We start from the raw sequence: 15977 nt of genomic DNA on the forward strand, positions 1-15977 counted from the left end.
GGAGAGAGGACAGAACAGAGTGAATCATATGGTCATGTGGAGAGAGAACAGAACAGAGTGAATCATGGTCATGTGGAGAGAGGACAGAACAGAGTGAATCCTTGTCATGTGGAGAGAGAACAGAAGAGTGAATCATGGTCATGTGGAGAGAGAACAGAACAGGGTGAATCATGGTCATGTGGAGAGAGAACAGAACAGCGTGAATCATATGGTCATGTGGAGAGAGAACAGAACAGGGTGAAACATGTGGAGAGAGAACAGAACAGAGTGAATCCTTGTGATGTGGACATGTGGAGAGAGAACAGAACAGAGTGAATCCTTGTGATGTGGACATGTGGAGAGAGAACAGAACAGAGTGAATCCTTGTGATGTGGACATGTGGAGAGAGAACAGAACAGAGTGAATCCTTGTGATGTGGACATGTGGAGAGAGAACAGAACAGAGTGAATCCTTGTGATGTGGACATGTGGAGAGAGAACAGACCAGAGTGAATCCTTGTCATGTGGACATGTTGGGAGAGAACAGAACAGAGTGAATCCTTGTGATGTGGACATGTGGAGAGAGAACAGAACCCTCTAAAGGCTCTAAGCACCTCTGCCAGGGTCTGCCTGCTACTACCCTAAGGGAATAGCTGTATGATTTCAACCCTTCCCTTAGGAGATATCCACTTTACAAACTGCTCCACTTACCAGGCAGTAAGGATAAATAGGGGCCGATGCAGTTGCCAAGAAACCAGAGTTGGATTGTTGTTTGACGGATGTATCGTTCCACAACTAACAGTACTATTTATACATCACAAGGGTGTGTGTGTGTGTACGTGTGTGTGTTTGTGTGCATGCGTGCTTGTTTTTAACAATGTATCTGCGACTTTAAGAAATTAATTAATTGCCAGACAACATGTCTTGCCACATAGCTCCCGATATGAAAGCTTAATGTAAGATGAGAGTGTTATCAAAGCATGGGAGTCATTTTAAAACAAACCCAGTCTTAACCTTTTGGGCAGTTGTTGTATAACTGCCTGATAACGGGTGTAATATAGAGCTATCAAAGACAAGATATATCTGCAGGGAGACCCATGCTGAGTTCCAGTATTCTAGCATTAGCAACAGAACCATGCTATCCTGCTGCTCTCCCTCCCACTATACACTACCAAAGCTGTTATACTGATGCTCTGGGACACAGCTGTGTGTGTGTGTGTGTGTGTGTGTGTGTGTGTGTGTGTGTGTGTGTGTGTGTGTGTGTGTGTGTTTTTATGTGAGTGTGTGCGTGTGCGTGTGTGTGTGTGTTTTTATGTGAGTGTATGTAATTTCCAGAACAGTAACTTTTCGTTCAACTGTAAACAGTATTAGTAATAAGACTATTACTTAGCTCCCTGTCCTATAAGGAAAATGCTATGTCTAACATATAGGCAAATAGCAGACTTTGTCTTTTTCTCTGCTTTGGACTACTGAACCAACGTATTTGACTTGGTCTACATAACAACTTGCATAATATGGGCAACTACAGTAACAGATAATAATTGAGTGAGTCATATTCATCAATTCCAGAAGCTGCCTGTCACATTTATAAAATGTAATCGCCCAGCATTCTAAAGAGAGAGAGAAAGAGTTCACATGTAGGTGTGGTCTTCTTTCACATTCTGATCACAGTCACTCAGCATGCAGCACGCCAAGGTGTTGCAGCAAGCCAGGAAATGGCTCAAGGGCATGGCACAACGTGGCAGAGAGAGAGCGGGTCAGCTGTGGCACGCTGACACGGACACAGTACCCCCACTCAGATAGGGACCTGTGTTAATGAGAGCCTCTAGTGCAATGATGAGTAACACTCCTCTCTTTCTTCCCCTCAATTCCTGCTTCCTACTCATTCCCCAGCTCTCACTCTCTGCAGCCTTGTTCTCAACTAACATTTTTCTTCCCATCTCTCCTGTCACTCTCTCTTTTTTCATCATCTCACTCTCTCTGTGTCTTTCTCATCATACGTTTCTCAATGTTTCAAGAGTTAGGTCCTTTCTCACATTGACGCTCTCAGTGCCTGATCTTTCTCTCTCTCGCTCTCCCTCTCTCCCTCTCCCTCTCTCCACCCCTCCCTCTCTCTCCATGGGAAAGTAGAGTCATTGAGCGGCTGAAGCCAGGCCCTCACTGCAAAATTAATCTTTAGAAAATTACACAAAGGCCAACTGAAGCTTGACGTAAATCTGTGCCTTAGACTTGTTTAATTTCAGGGCTACAGTGGGGAAGAGCGGACACAGGGCTTCTTCACTGGCAGCTGAGAGAGATGCGCAGCTCAATTTCTCTATTTGTATGTCTGTACCCTCGCCGTCCATCTTAAGTCTCCCACTGGAGCTAACAAGAGAGACAAATACCCCAGGTTACAACTGTGATATACAAAACGTGAATCCTAATTAGAGAATATGGAGGCAGCAGTTTACTTGAAATATTCTGGCATTAAGTGTTCACTGTGTGTCTATATCTCTCAAATGTTCCAAGCTATTTCAGGAATGTACAGACATATTTCAATTGAACAGGTAATAATTGAAAAGTACCTGCGCTACATGTTAGGTGTCCAAAGAATGTCTGACATTGTTTGAACTCAATTTCCAGAGACACTCAGTGCTTCTGATGCAGAGAAGTAATTTATATAGCCTGGCGTGTAAACAGTGTGATGGAACGCGTGCTGCTGGAAGAAAGCAGCACTACTTGCACTGAAGGACTGAGAGGCTTCACAAAGCAAATATTAGATCTTAATGAATTACCAAGAGGCAATGCAGGCAGCCAGGCCTGTATCATACAGCCACACATTTTCCCTGACAAAACAACTAAAGAGCACCAGAGAAGATATGTCTGGATATATTGTTCAGTCTATAATCCTGTTGGTTTCTAACTCTGTAAGTGCTGACCTGTCAGTGATGGTATTGGATTGTCCATAAGAGAGAGGGATCAGCGAATCAGGAATAACTAAATACATGAGCAGTGGATTTGGCTTTGGGCCCACTTTTGGCTTTGCACAGACAGGCTTGAGAGTGGGAAATTATTACTCTTTGTCCTATTTTTGCTTTGATCGTCTGCTATTTAACTAAGACAACATCCCACAATTACAAACCATACGTTATTTATAAATGGCCCAAAAATTCTTATTCTCAACTAACTTTTTGTCCCGTGAATGATCCACCCTAATCTTTAGCAACCGTCCCAAATCAAAATAGATAATTGCAGTGCATTCTTCAAATATGTCAATGGAGAGGTTAGCTTAGCCTTATTCGCTACAACCAACCATTTGGAACCAAAAAAACAACATCATTTGGGACCATTTTTTTGGGGGAAACACTCAAATCCAACCGATAAAACTTGTTTATCCACCTCTATCCACCTTGCTCACAACTGAGCAAAAATGGACAACATGACTAAACTGGGCATAGGTCTGTTTGGGTAGGTGGCACGCGATACTGCCAGCTGAACCCTCACCAGAAGGGACAAGACAAACCTAGCCTGGTCACAGATTTGTTTCTGATGCCAACTCGTGATAATGACCATAGGATTTAACAAGACTGATCTGGGTGCAGGCTAAACCACTGTTCTGTGTATAATCCACATCCATCCCTTTTGATTGAACACCCTGTTCTACCCATATATGTTCTGTTCACTGTTTGATGAAACAGGCGTGACCATCTAATCCCAGCTTTAGGGATGCTGCTGGTCCAAGGACAGAATCAATGGCTGATGAGGGGACATTGCAGTGGTTGTAACAACAAATGAGACTTGCTGCAGTCTTGTCTTCTCTGACATCAGGAGTAAGACAGACAGAGAGTCCAGGCAAGGCCTATGTACAGCCAGGGAGTCCAGGCTAAGCCTATGTACAGCCAGGGAGTCCAGGCTAAGCCTATGTACAGCAAGAGAGTCCAGGCTAAGCCTATGTACAGCCAGGGAGTCCAGGCTAAGCCTATGTACAGCAAGAGAGTCCAGGCAAGGCCTATGTACAGCCAGAGAGTCCAGGCTAAGCCTATGTACAGCCAGGGAGTCCAGGCTAAGGCTATGTACAGCCAGGGAGTCCAGGCTACGCCTATGTACAGCCAGGGAGTCCAGGCTACGCCTATGAACAGCCAGGGAGTCCAGGCTTATATAGTTGAGTGCAGTGCCTGTCTGTGCAGAGGAGCTTTCATCTCTTGAGCCTTTTAGTCCTTTTAGCCTAATGCCTTTGGTGCTCTGACTGACACTCAGGCTAGCAGCCTCCACTGGCAGGCAACAGTGAGGGCACTCTGATCACCAGAACACAGCATCAACCAACACTCAACCCAGGTTTAAGAGTGAACACATCCTAGTGCTAGCATTCATCTTCACAGAATGAAACACTTTAAGAGTTAAAATTAAGGGAGAATTTAATTTCTACACTATGGCTAATGTGCACCATGGCTAATCAATGATGCCTAGCAACGTACAATACAATCACCGTGTATCACTGGAGGTTGGTGGCACCTTAATAGGGGAGGACTGGCTCATGGTAATGGCTGGAGAGAAATAAGAGGAATGGTATCAAATACATCAAACACACTGTTTCCATGTTTGATGCCATTCCATTTGCTCCATTCCAGCCATTATTATGAGCCGTCCTCCCCTCAGCAGCCTCCACTGACGTGCATGGATATTAAAGGATCTGTAAGGTGGCTCAATAAACATTGGGCAATGTTGTCGCTCTCTTTTGAAATAGATGCCAAGTTGCTGAAGGAGATGGTTGACATGAATATTAAACCAGTTGTTGGTTGCTATCAGATGGCACCACTGTTTGTTATTTGTGGAAGCTTTGCTATAATGGTAACCCTTTACTGGAAGGGAGTGTACATAAGGCATTCATAACACCCTTTATGGAACCAGTTATGACACCTTTATGGGTGTTGCAGTATCAATGGAATTATAAAAGCCTCACGTACAGTATACAGTAGGAGATATTGACACCTTTGAGGAAAGTGTTAACTCTCTATACTCTCTATGTATTTAAACATTGTGGGAATGCTTGTAGCTAAAAAGCTTATGAATTCAGTTTTTAGGTCCCATGTTACATCTGACCTCAGGCCTGTTGGTCAGCAATTTTGAAGTAATTGTGGGTGTGTTTCCCTGTGCTTGGTGTTGTGGTTTAAAGGGATAATTCAGGATTTTGGGAATGAGTCCCTTTATCTGTGGCGTACTGCACTAGCATCGAAAAGTCCCGCGATATGCAACTTTTCAAGGAAGTCAGGAACCAATATACACAGTCAGTTAGGAAAGCAAAGGCTAGCTTCCTCAAAAAGAAATTTGCATCCTGCAGCACTAATTCCAAAAAGTTTTGGGACACTAAAGACCATGGAGAATAAGAGCACCTCCTCCCAGCTGCCCACTGCACTGAGGCTAGGAAACACTGTCACCACCGATAAAGCCACGATAATCGAGAATTTCAAAAAGTATTTCTCTACGGCTGGCCATGCTTTCCACCTGGCTACCCCAACACTGGCCAACAGCTCTGCACCACCCGCAGCAACTGGCTCACGCCCCCCCCCCCCCTCGCTTCTCCTTCACCCAAATCCAGGCAGCTGATGTTATGAAACAGCTGCAAGATCTGGATCCTTACAAATCAGCTGGGCAAGACAATCTAGACCCTCTCTTCCTAAAATGATCTGCCGCCATTGTTGCAACCCCTATTACTAGCCTGTTCAACCTCTCATATCGTCTGAGATTCCTAAAGATTGGAAAGCGGCCGCAGTCATCCCCCTCTTCAAAGAGGGAGACACTCTAGACCCAAACTGTTACAGACCTAAATCCATCCTGCCCTGCCCTTCTAAAGTCTTCGAAAGCCAAGTTAACAAACAGATCACCGACAATTTCGAATCCCACCGTTCCTTCTCCGCTATGCAATCCAGTTTCCGAGCTGGTCACGGATGCACCTCAGCCATGCTCAAGGTCCTAAACGATATCATAACCGCCATCGATAAAAGACAGTACTGTGCAACCGTCTTCATCAACCTGGCCAAGACTTGACTGTCAATCACATTATTCTTATCGGCAGACTCAACAGCCTTGGTTTCTCTAATGACTGCCTCGCCTGGTTCACTAACTACTTCTCAGATAGAGTTCAGTGTGTCAAATCAGAGGGCCTGTTGTCCGGACCTCTGGCATTCTCTATGGGGGTGCCACAGGGTTAAATTCTCGGGCCGACTCTTTTCTCTGTATATATCAATGATGACGCTCTTGCTGCGGGTGATTCTTTGATCCACCTCTACGCAGACGACACCATTCTGTATACATCTGGCCCTTCTTTGGACACTGTGTTAACAAACCTCCAAATGAGCTTCAACGCCATACAACACTCCTTCCATGGCCTCCAACTGCTTTTAAATGCTAGTAAAACTAAATCCATGCTCTTCAACCGATCGCTGCCCGCACCCACCCGCCCGCCAGACTAGCATCATTACTCTGGATGGTTCTGACTTAGAATATGTGGACAACTATAAATACCTAGGTGTCTGGCTAGACTGTAATCTCTCAGTCCAGACTCATATTAAGCATCTCCACTATCCTACCGATCCTCGACTTCGGCGATGTCATTTACAAAATAGCCTCCCACACTCTACTCATCAAATTGTATGCAGTCTATCAAGGTGCCATCCGTTTTGTCACCAAAGCCCCATATACTACCCACCACTATGACCTGTATGCTCTCATTGGCTGGTCCTCACTGCATATTCGTCGCCAAACCCACTGGCTCCAGGTCATCTATAAGTCTTTGCTAGGTAAAGCTCTGCCTTATCTCAGCTCACTGGTCACCACAGCAACACCCACCCGTAGCGCGCGCTCCAGCAGGTATATTTCACTGGTGATCCTCAAAGCCAACACTTCTTTGGCCGCCTTTCCTTCCATTTATCTGCTGCCAATGACTGGAAAGAATTGCAAAAATCACTGAATTTGGAGACTTATATCTCCCTCACTAACTTTAAGCTTCAGCTGTCAGAGCAGCTTACCGATCGCTGCTGCTGTACACAGCCCATCTGTAAATAGCCCATCCTACTACCTACCTCATCCCCATATGTTTTTGTTTTTCTGCTCTTTTGCACACCAGTATTTCTACTTGCACATCCTCATCTGCACATCTATCACTCCAGTGTTACTTGCTAAATTGCAATTACTTTGCCATTATGGCCTATTTATTGCCTTACCTTCTTACTTCATTAGCACAAACTTTATACAGATTTTTTCTATTGTGCTATTGACTGTACGTTTGTTTTTGTCAAACTGCTTTGCTTTATCTTGGCCAGGTCGCAGTTGTAAATGAGAACTTGTTCTCAACTGGCCTACCTGGTTAAATAAAGGTGAAATGCATTTTTTTTTAAATCTACTTTCACATAGTCTGATGAACTTGCTAACTAGCATTAGTGCAATGACGGAAAGTCTAGCATGCTAGTAGATACCCATAGACTACCAGTCATTGCGCATTGCCGAGCCAAACTACCTTCAACTTCTTTCATACTGGACAGAGACATAAAAATGGTTACCATGAGTTCATTTGACTCTGGGGAAGTAGACTAAGGGCTTCATTGCCAAAATCCTGAAGTATCCCTTTAAGACTGTAAAACAATTTTGATGGTTTTAGTGCTCAGCACAGCAAGCAGTCTTTATATGTCCCACGGCGATGCTATTGTTTCCTTATGCTGACGGGCGTGTAAAATTCTCAGAAAATATATTTGCCAAAACAAAGTGGGAGGGGAGAGGAGGAGAGGGGATGGAGAGGGAGCGTTGCGAGGCAGAGAGGGCAAGCTGGTTGGGAGGGGAGAGGAGGAAAAGGGAGGGAGGAACTGAGAGCGTAGCGAGGCAGAGAGGGAAAGCTGGGTGGGAGGGGAGAGGAGGAGAGGAGAGGGGAGGGAGAGTGAGGCAGAGAGGGCAAGCTCCGTGGGAGGGGAAAGGAGGAGAGGAGATGGAGAGAGAGTGTAGTGAGGCAGAGAGGGCAAGCTTAGTGAGTAAGGAAGAAAACACCAGCGATGCAAAGAGGTGATAAAACCAGGAGTAATATGAAGTGGTGGATGAAGAGATAGAGAGAAGCAGGCCTGAGGTCTATGTCACCTCCCAATCCCCTACACAAACACACACACACACAGTTGGAGTCCCATAGCTCAGTCCCTCAGACACACCACACAACCGTGCACGCTCTCTGTGCTGTGCGTCCTGTGTAGTGTGCAGGCAGCTAAGAATGGGGCTTAGTGTGCGTCAGTCAGAAGAACGGTGACATATGTGACATTATTTATAGCTAGCAGATCCTCTGAGAGGCCCAGCCCAGGGGCTGCTTAGAGAGGTATTATTAGAGAGCCCAAAGGCCTGCACCAGAGTGCGATCCAACCCAACCCGTAGAACTTTTCACATTAAATAGACCAATAATGGTCTATAATGTTGTTGCTGCACAAGGAATCAAGAATCCTCACAAGACTGATTTTAATGTTGTCATTAGAATACAATCACAAGAATAAGTGTCTATTTTTCTATTTAAGGTCTATGTACAGGGGCTCCCAGTATACAGATTGGGAGAAGGGGGATGGATTCATATGAAAAATATTAACATAGTGACAAAAAAGTTACCAATACAGATGTTGTGCAATAAAAAGGTGGGGAATCAGATTCCTTGTAAAATGGCAGAATCTGGATGTGATATTTTTGTCTGTTAACCCCTCCACCAACTCTACATCCTTGAGATTTGAGCTGTGACCTCCATGCAGCCATGTCTCCATGAAGTTGGAGCGTGCTCATGGGAGGTAGGTGTGAATTAGGGCAGGGCGGTATATCGAGGAATATGCTAAACCTGAATACTGTATGTTAGCCACATGATATAGCTAAGAAAATACATTCAATGTAACCATTATAAGGTCCCCTAAGAAACACTTATTAACACTTTGGTTCCTTCCATGTCACAATAACTTCTCCCTGGCATTTTCATTTGTCGTCATGTCAAACATCGCTGTATTCAAAGTGCCAACTTTTATATTCTAACTATACATTCTATTTCCACGATTCCAACAGTTCACCCAAATGTTTTGCTCTAAATCGCAAGTCAAATTGCAATTGCAACATAAGGCCTAGATTGTTTGCCCATATCATGCAGCCCTACATGGGAAATTATCTCAAATGAGTGCAGAAAATGGCAAAATTTATGAAAATGCAGAAACTGATTCTTGGTTGAAGTAGAATTGAACAGTATAAAACAATCAGAATGGAGAAAGACCCATTGAAATCACTTAGAATGTATGTGTTGCCTCCCTAGGGTCACTACTCAAAAACATAAAATACTGTCAAATACTGTGATATTTTGGCTATGGTTAATAGTAAGTAAATTAGGGGCATGTTTCTAATCCCTGTGAGGCAAAGGCCATCTCTTAAACAGCAGACAATGGGTTTAGCAGTGAGCACTATAGCCAGGATCCCTTCCCTCTGCATGGCCTGCCTGCTGTGACGTGGTAGTGAGCCAGCTAGCTCCACCAGGGAGGGAGTTAAGTGTTCCTGGCTGCGCAGCACAGGTATTAAGGTTAGCCTATTGTTGGCGGTGCCTCTGTAAACTACTTCACACAGACCGACCGCTGTGGACTGACTTCACAGGCAGCTCTGGCAGGACAGAGAATCTAGGACCAGTTTTATAAATATCTTAGAACTAGCACTGCAGGTTTGGAGAGCATGTTGTGGAAGGTGCTCATTATTTTTTCTTCACACATTTTTGAACACGTGACTGTATATAGCATGGAAATACTGGGAAAGTCAAGTTCTGAACTAGAAACTTCATGGTTAAACACAGTACTGCAGATCACCTGCTTTCTAAGGCAAAATACATATTTCATTGCTGCTATTCAAGAGTATGCAATATCATCTCTCTGAAGCAACACTACTACTACGTTTCTGTTGTAGACATACAGCAATTGAGGGGGAGAAAAAGCCAGAGCAAGGCTTGAACCAACGACCCTGTGGTTACAGGGCAAGCACACTACCTCCAGCGTGATTAAGGTTCAGATCCCTTAGCAGAGGCTAAATTATGCTTACATAAAGGCAAAAGAATATAGCTAGTTGCCAATCTTCTCTAAAAACCACATTCCAATTATCTAAATTGGACAAATCGGGACCTTGTGACTTTAAGGTTCTAGCTGACATTTTGGTCAAAAATGAGTTAGCTACATAGATCGTTGCTCTTTAGGTGGTCCTTTACATGAGATGTGTCAGATTTGTGAAAAAGTTTGAAAAAATGTGTGAAAAATCTGAACGTTCTATCTGCGCATCACACAATGCTGGGTTGTCAATCAAAAGTAACTGTATGTAAGGTACTTATTGAGTCATGAAAGAGGAAGACATCACAAAACAGTTCTGAGATCTGGAATTTCAAAAATACTCAAAACCATACATTTTGCATATAGAACCTTATAGTCCCAAATTCTAGATTATTCATATAATAGGTTATGGTCCTCTTTTACAATTACTTAGATGTTTTTCACCACTTGTTCAGAAGAATGACCATCACTTAAGCTCTTTATGGTAAAAACAAATAAACACAGTGGCTGTACAGTAACATGCTATAAATTACATCAGAGCTCCTGTATGGGTTTTGACTGACAGACGTTCTGAACGCAACAAGAAGTGGCCTCCATCCCTCCTGCTAATTGGGCAACTCAAAAAAATAAATGTGTTCCGAATGAGAGAAAAGCTGTAAATTAAGAGGACTCTATGTATTTGAAATATGAGACGTTGAGGACTATAATAAATACCACTTTGATGCCATACAAGTAAGCCAAACACCCGTGAGTCCAAATGTGCACTTCACATTTCCATATTAGAAATTTCATGTCATATACAGAGTCAACATTCATGATCACTGTGTTTGATGTACAGTTACAAGATGACATGGCGTCATGTCCTGGGTTGTTCTGAACAGAATGAGCCCATGTTTGTCTATTGTGAAGAAAATTAACTGCTGCACACGCACCTGAATGCACTCAGGACGCCTTTCTATGTGCAGCAAAATTACCATCTGTTTCTCTGAATTGCCTTCTGTAAGAAACAGTTCAATTTAGCCATGTCCATATAAGCCAATTCCCATGAAGGTAAAGGCGCATTGGAGAGGCATTGCTGTTTTTGTCTTGTTCCATATCAATATGAAAACCTCCATGGAAGGATTAGCATACCACATTGTATTGATAACTAGCAAGTAGTAAACTGACTGTGGGTGTCGGAGACAAGAAAAATGTATCAGTTTACTCATCCGGAGCTAAGCTTTAGCAATGTTGCTACTTCTCCATAGGCTACAGTGTACTTGTCATTTTAGTGAACTATCGCTTTAACAAATGTGTGACAAACATTAACAATACATTTGTTGATGGGATTAGAAAGAAGAGCATTCTATTTATTTAATCATTAAATATCTGTACTTTTCTATTGAAATATAAATATTTGTACCATTCTGTGCCAGATAGAACCTTATGGATGAACCCAGATTGAAATTTCAAAACCACAAGGCTCTGTGTTTGCACCCACCTAAATTGCACCCACCTAATATTTCAGAACATTGCTTTGTGCAAATATAACATTATAGTCCCAAGGTCACAAAACAATGTTACAGGCATGATTGCATGTGCTTCAAATGAAAGAAAATGAAGGTGACATGAATACCCAACACATTTTCCATGTTTCTTTTCAATGGTGCTCTCTCCATCCCCACCTCTAAATGGAACATGTCATTTTCACCATATGACTGCACACTTTGGATAAGATGACTTATTTTCCCTGCAGTTCATCCATCTATTACATAGGATGCAGACAACTTGGGAAAGCAACACTACTGGATGCGGTGTTTTGGGTACTCACAGAGTATCCCCAGTATTCAGTAGTTCTTGAAAACAAATCCCCAGGCCCCTACACATAATATGTAAGCAACAATTCCAGCAATACAAGCAGTTCTTTTTCCAGCAGACATTGACAGCTCAGGGATTCAAACCAGCAACCTTTGAGTTACTGGCCCAATGCTCTAACCATTAGGCTCCCAGCCACCCCTAAGTTCATGCCTGAATATGCATGCAGTGTAATGACAGGGACAGAATAGTGCAAAATTGCTGCACTTCAAGTCACAGATGGCTCCAAAGTATTTGAATGTGCCAGGATAATCTGTAACATGCTCATGCATGTACAAGCTACATTTTCGTTAATCATGCATTAACAGCCGTTTATCTGCATTTGGGTCATGATAATAGAATAATCATGTCCAATTTGATTCCCCAATCACATGTCCCCTTAAAAACCTTGCTATAAATGTACCTTTACATCTCAATTACATAATTGAAAAGCTAAATGAATATGGATATCGTTATCTCACAGTAAGTCGTGTTTGATCATGATTGCTGAATCTCAATGACTGTTTCTTGATATAGGATTCAATAGCCTATCCATGGGACATGCACGCGCAGCCTGGCATCAAATGCGACTAGGGTGGCGGCGCAGGCGAAAAGTGATAACCGAATGCAGCAATATTCTAAACAACAACACGAGTAATTCCATCTAAAATCAATACCAACTTGAACTATACACCCATTTTGGCACCAACTATACATAGTCATGGATTTCTTGAAAATAATTTACAATGGATAAGGGCATGAAAAAGTACGTTTAGACAAAGTACCTGACTTTTCAATGTGCCATTCTAACGATCTAACGAACCTCATTAACAGAAAACGGACAGTGCTTGTGCCTTTCTTACCGTTCACGGCAGGCGTTTGTCCATCGTGTATTCTACCAACAAGATGTTGCATCCTCGGCGTCCTTACTTTCACTTCGCCATTATTCCAAAATCGTTTTGAATTTCCAATATACTAACGCAATCCGGACCAGCCCTCATCACCGGCTCGCTCTGTGGATAGTGCGAGTTGCAAAGCGACCTACTCAGTGCGAAACATCCGCTCCAGTCTCTCAGCGAAGTACTTCAGCAGTTTGAAAGGCGGTCACTACAGTACATTGGCGCAGCGATACTGGTCAAATGTGTATTGAGTAATTTCAATGAAAACCAAATGCTCACTCGATTGTCATAATGTATCGTACTGTAAGTCGTTCTTACTGGAAACGATTCCGGTTCTTCCTTAGGCTACTTAAATATCATATGATTAAAAACGCAATACTGTTCAATTCAGAATGCATCCGGTTTTTGGCAGTATAGCTATCCCGGATAAATTTGCGCTCCTAGCAAAACCATGTAGAAAAGAGTAGACTACAGCCTCTGGCTGTACCGCAGTTCAGAGGAGATAACGCTGACCAGCAGATAGTTGAGGCCTCTAGTAGGTGGTATAACCAGCCCGTGTCTCGGTAACCGCGGGAGAGACAGACGGTGAGTGACTGGTAGCGCTCATTCAGCCGCAACAACACCATTATAGCCAGGTTTCCATACAAGATTTAACAACCTTCACCAACATTGCTCGCATATTGCTCTCTATCCGATATTTCATCTAATTTCACCCAACCTAAAGTTTTAAAGCTTAACAAACCGATATTTGGAAATGATTTGATATTGAGATTTTTTTTTTTTAAACAGCCGCAATGATCCTATTAATATTCTGCTGAAAACAGTAAAAACAATGTCAAAAAGCATCGTTCAACTGAGAGAGGATTGGTTATCATTCTTAGAGAATACTTTATATCATTAATATTTGTTGAAATCAGAGACCAAAACACACACATTCAGATGAGGATGCCAAATGCCTAGGTTGAAATCTGTCACAGCTGGAGTCATAGTTAAAACATTAGTCCTAGATATTGAAATATAACGACATTGACGTGAAACAAGATTGAACATGGGTGCATTTAAAAGCCAGATACAAAGTCATTCACGTAGCTTTGACCACTCAAAAGACGCACTACATGACATTTGGTGGACAACATAGGCCACTTGCCATAAGTCTGAGTCAGAGTCTTATCATATCATTTGTCGTGCCATTTGCTTTATTTGTGTCCGGTTTGATGTTTTTAATTGGCCCAGTTAAGTTTAGATCCCCTCAAAAATGATGATATTCTTTCATACAGTGTATATGCATGGTGTGTGCATTATTATGATTTTCCTATTGTGTGGCCACCTACAGTGCATTCGGATAGAGTTCAGACCCCTTGACTTTTTCCACATTTTGTTATGTTACAGCCTTATTCTAAAATTGATTCAATCGTTTTTTCCCTCATCAATCTACACACAAAACCCCATAATGACAAAGCAAAAACAGTTTTTTAGAAATGCTTGCTCTTTTATATCACTTGATCACTTTAAATAAGCATTTAGACCCTTTACTCAGTACTTTGTTGAAGCACCTTTGGCAGCAATTACAGCCTCGAGTCTCCTTGGGTATGAAGCTACAAGCTTGGCACAGGTGTATTTGTGGAGTTTATCCCATTCTTCTCTGCACATCCTCTCAAGCTCTTAAAGCTTGGGTGGGGATTGTCGCTGCACAGCTATTTTCAGGTCTCTCCAGAGATGTTTGATCGGGTTCAAGTCTGGGCTCTGGCTGTGCCGCTCAAGTACATTCAGAGACTTGTCCAGAAGCCACTCCTGCATTGTCTTGTCTGTGTGCTTAGGGTCATTGTCCTGTTGGAAGGTGTACCTTCACCCCAGTCTGAGGTCTTGAGTGCTCTGGAGCAGGTTTTCATTAAGGATCTCTCTTTACTTTGCTCCGTTCATCTTTCCCTCGATCCTGACTAATCTCGCAGTCCCTGCCGCTGAAAACATCCCTACTGTAAGGTTCTGCTTTTCTTTTCTTACTCAACCTTGTGTCCTTTTCCTTGTGTTCTTGATCGAAGCCCTGTTTCTTTGTGTTCTGGAACGTAGCCCTGTTTCTTTGTGTTCTGGAACGTAGCCCTGTTTCTTTGTGTTCTGGAACGTAGCCCTGTTTCTTTGTGTTCAGGAACGTAGCCCTGTTTCTTTGTGTTCTGGAACGTAGCCCTGTTTCTTTGTGTTCTTGATCGTAGCCCTGTTTCTTTGTGTTCTGGAACGTAGCCCTGTTTCTTTGTGTTCTTGATCGTAGCCCTGTTTCTTTGTGTTCAGGAACGTAGCCCTGTTTCTTTGTGTTCTTGATCGTAGCCCTGTTTCTTTGTGTTCTTGATCATAGTCCTGTTTCTTTGTGTTCAGGAACGTAGCCCTGTTTCTTTGTGTTCTTGATCGTAGCCCTGTTTCTTTGTGTTCTGGAACGTAGCCCTGTTTCTTTGTGTTCTTGATCGTAGCCCTGTTTCTTTGTGTTCTGGAACGTAGCCCTGTTTCTTTGTGTTCTTGATCGTAGCCCTGTTTCTTTGTGTTCAGGAACGTAGCCCTGTTTCTTTGTGTTCTTGATCGTAGCCCTGTTTCTTTGTGTTCTTGATCGTAGCCCTGTTTCATTGTGTTCTTGATCATAGTCCTGTCCTGTTTCTTTGTGTTCTGGAACGTAGCCCTGTATTTAATTTTTGTTCATTGATTTCCCCTGTGTTCATTTCTCACCTGGTCTCATCAGCTCCCTATTTAGTTCAGTTCTTTCTGTTTGTAGGTGTTTGGAGGTGTTGTTCGTTTTTGACTGTCGACCTGTGTTTGACCATTGCCTGCCTGTGACCACGATTCCTGCATTCTGCAAAGTCTTAATAGACATCTGTCGTACTCTGCACGGGGGAATCTACACCTTTTTCTTCCTGAGTATTCATTACACCTACAGCATGATGCTGCCACCACCATTCTTCACTGTGGGGATGGTGCCAGGATTCCTCCAGATGTGATACTTGGCGTTCAAATCAAATCAAATCACATTTTATTGGTCAAATACACATGGTTAGCAGATGTAATTGCAAGTGTAGCAAAATGCTTCTGCTTCTAGTTCCGACAGTGCAGCAATATCTAACATGTAATCTAACAGTTCCACAACTTCCATAATAGACACAAATCTAAGTAAAGGAATGGAATAATAAATATTTGGATGAGCAATGACAGAATGGTATAAGCAAGACGCA

General features: G+C 42.9%; 1 protein-coding gene across 1 annotated transcript in view; it reads right to left on the reverse strand.

The window, feature by feature from the left end:
• Window positions 1–13392, reverse strand: part of LOC110522529 (leucine-rich repeat and fibronectin type-III domain-containing protein 2-like) — a 193968-nt gene extending 180576 nt beyond the window's left edge. The window contains exon 1 of the mRNA XM_021600975.3: window positions 12733–13392. The gene's annotated coding sequence lies outside the window, so the exon portion shown is untranslated. The remainder of the gene's footprint in view (window positions 1–12732) is intronic.
• Between the last annotated feature and the right edge of the window lie 2585 nt (window positions 13393–15977).

Source organism: Oncorhynchus mykiss, chromosome 4 (genome assembly GCF_057628025.1).
Source record: "Oncorhynchus mykiss isolate SJ-2025 chromosome 4, ASM5762802v1, whole genome shotgun sequence".
NCBI lineage: Eukaryota > Metazoa > Chordata > Actinopteri > Salmoniformes > Salmonidae > Oncorhynchus > Oncorhynchus mykiss.